General features: G+C 47.4%; 1 long non-coding RNA gene across 1 annotated transcript; it reads left to right on the top strand.

Moving 5' to 3' along the window:
• Positions 1-6,913: 6,913 nt before the first annotated feature.
• LOC147914915 (uncharacterized) lies at positions 6,914-9,458 on the top strand. Its single transcript, XR_015554580.1, has 3 exons — positions 6,914-7,145; positions 7,572-7,753; positions 8,921-9,458. It is a non-coding gene; the product is annotated as an uncharacterized LOC147914915 (long non-coding RNA).
• The last annotated feature ends 470 nt before the right edge of the window (positions 9,459-9,928 follow it).

Here is a 9,928-nt window from a genome sequence, read left to right as displayed (position 1 = left end):
ATTACATCATCATGGTATCATTTAACATGTTCTCCTGTTTCCTCTATTTTCTGTAAAGTGCTAGTCAGATCTAGAGATCTGATCAGATTTGGGTTTGATTTGGTTCCAGGTCTCCTTCATATGTGGTATTGGGGACTTCCATCAAGAGGTATATCAGTCTGGTTTTTATTTTCTTGTTTCTATCTTGATGAAAAAACTGTGATATTTACATTGTCTGGGGACAAACAGAATTGTGACTTACCTTTTGTAACTTATGTGGCTGATTTCCCAGGCTGTTCTGCAGTGTGGACTAGCCCGTCCCTGACAGTTACAGTGTTTTCCTTCTGGGATGCTGGGACATGGCTCTGGGTCAAAGGAAACTTAACCGCTACACCATCGGGCCAGCTCCCACCCAGCATCTTTTGAAAATCCATCTTATGTATGCCAAGACAATTTCCCATTAAGAGTTCTGCCTCCCCAAGGTAGAAGATTCCAGCTCCCTGTGTGGCTAGAGCACAGGAATGTGGTCCAGGATTGTCCAACGGGATGCGGCTGACGTTGATTCTGAGGAGAGCTATATGAGAAGGAGGATGCCGCAGAGAGTGGCAGAGACATGGAGCTTTTGGGGGCGGTAGGAGTGAAGGTTCTCAGAGTGGAGATCCCTCTCCCTTCTGTGAGCTGCAATGCCCAGTGGTGGGGACGAGCAAGCTCATAACAGTCCTGCAGTACAATTGGGATATTTTTCCTGGCTGTAGCCTCCAAGCCTAATTCTCTTTCCCTCTCAGAGACTGACTATTTATATCTTTAAATACATTCCCTTGCTACTTAAACCAGTTAGAATAGGTTCTGTTATTTGCAGCTAAGTTCCCTGACAATTATGGGGATTCCATGATGTAGGTAAATATGGTGTCTGGTACTAGGAGGGGATCAAACTATACCTGTAACCTCTGGCCTTCCAGGTAGACGAGATAATTAACACATTTTGTTATTGTTTATGCCACTCCAAGTTGGGTTTTCTATTCTTTGTGTTTAAAAGCATCCAGATTGATTTCTGTGTGCCCTTTCGTGCCTGGTTACATCTAGATATGCTCAACACGTGTTCATTCACAATGACTTTTTAAAAATTACAGAATGATTATTGAGGCCTGTGCAGGTCCCAACCTGTCCGTGGTTTGGGGTTGCTATCTGCCTCACAAAGCAAAGTAGAGGATTTGTCTTCTGGGAAGACAAAATCGTCTTCTTTGGAAAATCCTCCTACGTAGTTGGCTTTGGCATCTTCCAGGAATAGGAGGGCAGGGACTGAAGCCTCATAGGTCTGGGTTTTCAGTTGAGGTAGAGAAAGGACAGTGGTTATAACCAGAAAGTCCAGAGTGGGGTGTAGTTACCTCCAGAACTCATCACTGTTAACACAGCCTGGGCTTCGTGACAGTCATAGGAGTGGATTCCTTAATAATAAAATAATACAGTTTCAAAAAAATTACAATATAATTGACATACAATAGACTGTACATATTTAAAGTGTATATGATATACGTAGACACCCATGAAACCATCACTTCAATTAAAATAATGAACCTACTCATCACACTAAAAGTTTCTTTGTGCCCACTTGTAATCTCTCCCTCTTTCCCTCTAACCTGGCCCTAGGCAACCACTGATTCCCTTTCTGTCACTTTCTAGAATTTTACATAAATGAAACCAAACAGAATGTACTCATTTTGGTCTTCTTTCACTTGGCATTATTATTTTGAGATTCATCCATGTTGAGTGAATCAACAGTTTGTTCCTTTTAATCGCTGAGTAGCATTCCACTGTATGGACGCAGCACAATTTGTGTATCCAGTCATCTGTTGGTGGATATTTGGGTTGTTTCCAGTTTGGGATTATTACCAGTAAAGCTCCTATGAACATTTGTGTAAAGTCCTTGTGTGAACACATGTTTTCATTTTTCTCGGCTAAGTACCTAAGGAGAGAATGGCTGGGTTGTGTGGGAGGTGTTCAGCTTTTTAAAGAAACTGCCAGACTGCTTTCCAAAGTGTCTGCCATTTTTTTTTTTTTGGTGAGTAAGATTAGCCCCGAGCTAACATCTGTTGCCAATCCTCCTCTTTTTGCTGAGGAAGATCGGCCTTGGACTAACATCTGTGCCCATCTTCCTCTACTTTGTATGTGGGATGCCTGCTACAGCATGGCTTGATAAGCAGTGCATAGGTCCGCACCTGGGATCCGAACCCATGAACCCTGGGCTGCCAAAGTGGAGCATGCGAACTCAAACCACTACGCCACTGGGCCGGCCCCCAAAGTGTCTGCCATTTTACATTCCCATCAGCAATGTATGAAATTTCCAGTCGCTCTACATCCTTGCCAATGCTTGGTATGGTCAGTTTTTAAAAAGTTTTTAGCCTTTCTATTTTTTTTTTTTTTGTGAGGGAGATCAGCCCTGAGCTAACATCCGTGCTAATCCTCCTCTTTTTGCTGAGGAAGATCCGCTCTAAGCTAACATCTATTGCCAACCCTCCTCCTTTTTTTTCCCAAAGCCCCAGTAGACAGTTGTATGTCATAGTTGCTCATCCCTCTAGTTGCCATATGTGGGACGCGGCCTCAGCATGGCCGGAGAAGTGGTGCGTCGGTGCGTGCCCGGGATCCGAACCCTGGCCGCCAGTAGTGGAGCGCACGCACTTAACTGCTAAGCCATGGGGCCGGCCCTAGCCTTTCTGGTAGTACATCATTATGATATTACTTTGCATTTTCCTAATGACTAATGATGTTGAATATCTTTTTCAAATGTTTATTTTCTTTCCATATATCTTCTTTGATGAAGTATCTGTTCAAATTTTTTGCCCATTTAAAAAAATTATGTTGTTTGTCTTCTTATTGAATTGTAAATATTCTTCATATGTTCTGGTTATGAGTCCTTTGTTGGACAAATGTTTTGCAAATACTTTCTCACCTTTTTATTTTTGTAATAGTGTCTTTTGGAAGAGCAAAATGTTTTATTTTGATGAAGTCCATTTCATCTATTTTTTCTTTTATAATTTGTATTTTTTGTGTCGTATTTAAAAAATCTTTGCCAAGCCCCAGGTCATTAATATTTTCCCATGAGTTTTATTTTAGAAGTTTTGTAGTTTTAGCTCTTACATTTTTTAGGCCTATGATCCATTTGAGTTAATTTTGGTATATGGTGTGAGGTAAAGGTCAAGGTTCATTTATCACAAATATTTATTATGCACTATTTTTTAACCTTTTCCCCCAGTTTTATTGAGATATAATTAATATATCACATTGTATTAGTTTAAGGTGTACAACATAATGATTTGATATATGTATATATTACAAAATGATTACCACAATAAGTTTAGCTTAACATCTATCACCTCACATAGTTATAAATTTTTTTCTTGTGATGAGAATTTTTTAAATTTACTCTCTTAGCAACTTTCAAAGATACAACACAGTATTTTTTAAAATTATTTATTTATTTATTTTCCCCCCAAAGCCCCAGTAGATAGTTGTATGTCATAGCTGCACATCCTTCTAGTTGCTGTACGTGGGACACGGCCTCAGCATGGCCGGAGAAGCGGTGCGTCGGTGTGCGCCCGGGATCCGAACCCGGGCCGCCAGCAGCGGAGCGCCCGCACTTAACCACTAAGCCACGGGGCCGGCCCCACAACACAGTATTATTAATTGTAGTCACTATACTGTACATTAATCCCCAGAATTTATTTATCTTATCTTATAACTGGAAGTTTGTACCTTTTGACCACCTTCATCCATCCCTACCCCCCCCATGCATTATTTATTATTTGGGTCATCTGATTTAGTCCTGACAATAATCCTTGAAGTAGTTATTATTATGACCATTTTACAGATGGCTCAGAGACGGTAACTATTTTGTTGAAGGCCTCTCCTCTAAGTTGTTTTCATAGAAATTTGCAATTCTCCCTACTATATTAATTTCCATCATCTTCCTATTATTAAAAATGTGAATAGAATTGTGTATCCATTAGGATTATTTGGTTGCAAACAACCAGAATCACCCAACACTTAACTCTACTGCCTAAGGACGTATTGGGTCCTCTGACTCCAAGAGTTGGGCTGGCTTCCCTAGCTAAATCAGGGCTCAACTGATGTACCCAGGCCTTGGCAGGTCTCCATCTCTCTCTGCTTGGCTCTGCTCTCCTTTCAGTGGCTTCTTTCTCAGGCTTCAGGTAGAGGCTAAATGATGGCAGCAACTTTCAGAGTCAAGGCCCACCAAGAGGATCATCTACCTCCTTCCCATAAGCCCCAGCCTCCTACTTGCTCAATTTGGATGCTCGGCTTCTGGGGGCACACTCAAGGGGAACGTAGGACAAACCTTTCTGGAATGAACCAGGGCTGCTGCTTTAAGTCTGTCCACGGACCACCTGCATCAGCTGTCTGTGCCCAAGCCCCTCTTCTTGCAGGTGGACTGTGAGGCCCCAAGAAGGGGAGTGACTTCACAACGGAGCGAGCGCTGATCTAGGACAGAAACTCAAGTCCTCTGATTCCAAAACCCAGGGAGGAAAGGAGAGAGGAGGGCAGGAAACGTGTCCAGCTTTGACTCCTGTGATTCCCATATACTTTCCCTGTGGCTCCCATCATTAAGAGAAAAACCCAGTACCGACCCGGCAGGAGCCTTTAGAGAGAGGTGGCTTCCGGCTAATCCGGCCTCCGACTGTGCTCTGAGAGCTCGGATTGCTGCCTCTCGCCTCCCAGGGAGGCTCAGTGTAGCAGGCATCTCAGGTCTCCCAGCCTCCGCAGACATCCTCTGTTAAAGAGGAGGCCTGGCTAGGGGAAGGAGCTGGTGGGTCCAGCTCTAACACGGTGTGAAAGCTGCCTCCTTTGAACGGGCCCTGGAAGGTGGGGAGGAGAGTCCAGGCAGATGAGTAAGCTAAGCAGAGCCTGATCCAGAAGGGAGGGAGCCAGAGGGAGGCCAGGACCTCAGTCAGAGAGGAGGTATGCACCTTCCCCTTGCTCCACAGAACCTGTTCCACTGCTGTCTTTAGCTCCTCCTCTGGGCCAAGGAAGAGCCTCAGGGGCAGAGGCAGGTGGGCAAAGAGGTGATGAGAAGAGAGGCAGACAGGTGATGGGAGGGAAGAAGCTGCCACACCCTGGGGAACTGACATGTGCAGGAGCTGGCAAGGTCCCAGCAGGCTCCCCCCGTCCAGGCTGATGCAGCTGTGCCCATGGTCACTTGCTCAGCAGCCAGAGGAGGACCCTGCCCATCACGTGACGGGCACTGCATCCTGGTTTCATCAATGCCATGTTATACTGTCCCCCTTCCCTAGGCCATCAAATGTCATCTTATGGTCACTACAGCAGTATTTATTTGGTTGGTTGGCTGTAAGATTTAAGTATAGTGCAGGAATAGCCTTCTGGTCCTAAACTCCCATTGTATAGATGGAAAACTGAGGTCTGGGGAGGAGCAGGGCCTGGCCCAGGGCCATGCAGCTATTTAATATGTGCATCACCTTCTCTCATGAAGCATCATGGTAGAAAAGCTACCTGCTTTTTAAATTATTTTATATACACACACATATACATTATATATATATGAAATATGTATTTCATAATATGTTGGTTAATTTGATAATATTTCACACAATTCAAAAGGCACAGAAAGGCAAGTCTTCCTTCCACTGCTGTCTTTTGGTCTCCCAGTACCCCAGCCTAGGACACCGTTGTTGACCATTTCTTATTTATATTTCCAGAGATATTCTATACATATCAAACGTTTACATTTTTTTAAATCACAAGCTTTATATGCTGGACTCACTGTTCTGCACTTTGCTTTTGCACATCATAAATCTTAATTAAGATCGCTTAATTTAAGTACCTACCTGCCTCATTCTTTTCAATAGGGCATAACATTTAATTGTATGGCTGGAGCATAATTTATTTAACTAGCCTCCTATTTAGGTCCCAGACTTTAACTATGAGAACAGTGCTTCAATGAATATCCTGGTGCATATTGTATGTGTCTTTGGGCACCTGTGTACCTGTAGGGTAAATTTCTGAAAGTGGAATTGCTGGACAAAGGGTTTGTATATTTAATTTTTTGATAGATATTACCAATTTGCCCTCCAAAGGGGTTATACCGTTAACTTGCCCCCAACAGTATGTGGTGGTGCCTGTTTTCAGATACCTTCCCTGCGTGAGTTCGCTTTGTTGGTTTTTTGTTTTGCCAATCTGATAGGTGAAAAATGGTATCTGGCAGTTTTAATTTACATTTCTTATATTATGCATGAGGCTGAGCATCTGAGGTAGAAACCCAGAGGGCAGTTGGTAACTGGAGTGGGGTCTGGCCCCTACCCCAGGCTGAGCCACTGTGCCCCCCACTCCCCACCCCAGTGATGAGAGGTGGCTGGGCAGCCTGGCCCTCAGCCCTCCCAAGAGCTGTCTCCCCACCCCCTCACCTGAGATGATTAACAGTTTCTCCTGGGTGACTGAAGAGGCATGTTTTATTCAGGCACCCTCGTTTGTCCTGCTTTTCTGTCCCTGAGGGTTGGGACTTGGCCTCTGATGCAAGACAGACAGACGGATGTGTGGCTGGGGAGTGGCAAGATGAGACCTGCTTTATTGGAAATAGAGCTGGGGTAGATGGGGAGAGGGGAGGAGGCCACAGAAGTTCAGGTGAGCGCTGATGAGTCTGAGCCAAGCAGTGGGGCCTGGGGACATGGACCCTGAGATGTATCAGAGGTTGCCTTGCAGGACTGCCTGGGTGAGGTGGAGGAGGGAGAGAGGCAGACCGGTGATGGGGGCGGGGTGAGGATGGAAGATGAGGAGTGAGTCGGCGGTTGCCCGTGGGATGGACAGAAGAGATGAGGAAATGTGTGTTGGATGAATGTCCTCCCAGTGGCTATAGGAATGGAGTGGTCACATGTCCAGCCACGGGATGGTTAATTGGGCCAGCCCGGCCACAGCAGGCTGCACCACCTCTGGGGTGTGTCTTGCTCCTGGCTTTCTGCAATGACACAATCTGGTTCCCTGGAAGATTAACACAAAGCTAGCTTTACACCTGGTTTACCACCTTGGTCTAGCTTCTTCTGTGATGCCTCCTCGTGTCCCTCTGGCTCCGGCTCGGGGGAGGGTATGTTGGGGAGTGGGCTGTTGGCCTGGTGGCCAGACCAGCAGAGCTGGAGGAGGAGCAGGTAAGTTAGAGGTGGGGGGAGAGGAGACTGGGGCCCACTGAGCCCAGCCCCCATCCAGGCTTCTAGAGTGCTTTTGCTGCTGGCCTGAGAGCAGAAGGTGGTCAACCAGGCCTAGAGTCCATTGCCCTTTCCAGGCCTCTGTATTCTAGATCCTTCTATTTCAGCCCATGTTTCTTCCAGTGGCTCTCTGTCTCCCCCAGAGTTCTCTATTCCAAATGAAGACTTCTCTCAGGTGGCAGCATAGACCCCATTAGAAGCACCTAGTCTCTCTGTTAGGGTTGGCAGATCAATTTGAATTTCAGGTAATGAATAACTTTTTTAGTATATCGCAAATATTGCATGAGACATACATACTAAAAAAAAAAACCTGCTTATCTGAAATTCAAATTTAACTGGGCATCCTTTTTTTTTATTTGCTAAATCTAGCAACCCTGCCAGTCCTGCCACAGCCGATGAAGACAGCGGCCCCCCTGACCACTCACAGGCCCTGGTCCTGCGGAGCCAAAGCAGTTGCCAACATAAGGGCGCACTAGGGGCTTCACCTCCATTCACCCGGCAGCTGGTCACACGACAACACCCCGAGGAGGGCTTCTGCCCGCCTTTCACGGGTGAGAATACTGAGGCTCGGAGAAGCGAAGTGTCTTGCCTGAGGTCAAACAGTCATCCAGGCGCAGAGGAAGAATCCCAGCCCTTGGCTGTCCGACTGCAAAGTTCAAGGTCTCTTCCCCCCACGCAGCTGGGCAAACCGCCCCACTCCCCGGGCAGGAGGGCCCTGCGGCTGGGTTTCCGCCGCGCCATTCACGCCGCAGGAAAAGGCCAAGGCGGCGGAGCGCGGGGCGCGGCGCAGACAGGATATCGAGCTAGAATATTCAAAGTGGTTTTGAAACCCAGCGCCTCTTAGTAATAACAATACGCACCCTCGTCATTTGCATCGCTCTCTACAGTTGAGAAAGGGTGTCCCCAGCAGTTGATTAGAATCATAAAGAAAGCAGAGGGGGGAGAGGACGGCCTGCAGGACCCCTCGGCAGGCCCCGGGACGTTTCCTGTGCTCTCACCGGGCGGGGCGGGCCGAGGGCGAGCGGGGCGACCCCGTGGGCAGACTTCCAGGAGCTCCTAGGTTAGAGACCCGGACCCCGAGGCTCGGGACGCGCATCCTGGGTGCGGGTCCCGGCTCCGCAGGTCGTCCCCGGTGGGTGTGGCCGTGTGAGCGGCGCGCCGTCCCCGGCCCTTCCTGCTGGTCTACTCCAGACCGCGGGGGCCCGCGCGTGCTCTCGGCGAGCGTCTGAAGGGTGGCGGGGACGGACTTGGATGGGGAACCGGGAGCCCGGCCCGAAGGTGGATTAGGGACGGCCGGCAGGGAACGGTTGGGACCCCTGCGGGGGCGTGGGGGTGGTGGGACGACGTTGGGGGAAAATCTGGTCAAAACGAGACTTATGTAAATCAAACCTTATTTTCCCCTTGACTCACAGGATTCTTTCGGATCCTTTACCTTAAGTTCTCACCTGCAGTTGGCAGAGGCTGCTAAATACTTGAGTTTTGAGTTTTTCTTCTTTTTTCGTGCCCTGTGCTGCTGGGGGTGGAGGGGGAGGTGCGCTTGAGGCCACCAGGGGCTAAAGGAGTGCCCTGAAGCTGTTCAAGGAACCCGAGGGAATCTTTCTGAAAAGCTAAAAACAAACAAACATATGAAAGTAAAGTGATGTGGATAGGATAATATCCCCACACAATTTCTGTTTTGCTAACTTTAATTTTTTTCTTTCTCGGTTTTCTCCTCTAAGCATCTCTGTCCAAAAGTATAGTGGTGTCAAAGCTGATGAGAAAAGAGAGCTTGAGAAGACATGCTGATGTGACCACAAGTTAAAATTTTATTTCAAATCTGCTGCAAAGAGAGATGCTTTGGAAAAATCCAATTGAAAGATTCCCTCCGGGAGAAACATTTGATATGAAAAAAAAATTATTGGATAATCATTGTCAAACTAGATTTTAAAAATCTGGGTAAACATCATTAGCCTGTTTGCCATTTGGAAGGCTAGTTGTGTGCATAGTCTAACTTCCAGAGAAGGTCTTTGTCTCAATAAAATCTACTTAAAACTACTCAAGTATTTGTATCAGGAATGCTAATTATTGAAGGGTGAAAGAATTACATCAGGCAAAAAGTTCTGCCCCAGACGAGGTGAGGGATGATTGACACACTGAGGTCCCAGCACTCTGGTCTCATCTGTAAAAGGCGCCTGGAGGATGCGGAGTGGCTGGACCACCGGTACGGTGTGGCGGGGAGTGGACATTGGGACAACCAGGTTGGAAAGCATTTGGGCAATTTCTACAAAGCTACGCATAGCCCACTCTGTAACCTGGCATCTGTACTCCTGAGCACACACCTAAGGGAACTGAGTGCATAGGTCCATCAAAAGACATGGGCAGCACACATCACCAACCTTCCTGGGCACCCCCACCCCACCCATGCCCTCACCACCTCACACGGCACAGCACACTAGCTGCTGCAGGGCCCCCCTCACCCAAGTGGGAGGCAGTTTTCCTTTAGTTTCAGTTCCCAGTGACCCCTCCTCCCCACCCACCCACACTTGCCCTCCTGGAGGAGCAGTAGACAGGAAGGGCGAGAGAGAAGGCAGCCCTTTCAGGATCTGTGAACGTCTGAATCCAGAAGCCTCAGGCCTGAGAGCTGCCACCTGAGAGCTGCTACCCGAGAGCTGCCACCCGGCCCAGCTCAGCACTCTGCTTTGTTTCTGCAGCTTTCTAGCTGGTCAGACGGGTTTCTTCGCTTCTGG

This window comes from Ceratotherium simum, chromosome 16, assembly GCF_057802395.1.
Source record: "Ceratotherium simum simum isolate JZ-2026a chromosome 16, ASM5780239v1, whole genome shotgun sequence".
Lineage (NCBI taxonomy): Eukaryota > Metazoa > Chordata > Mammalia > Perissodactyla > Rhinocerotidae > Ceratotherium > Ceratotherium simum.
Note: the sequence above shows the minus strand (reverse complement) of the source record. Positions and strands in the feature narration are given on the sequence as shown.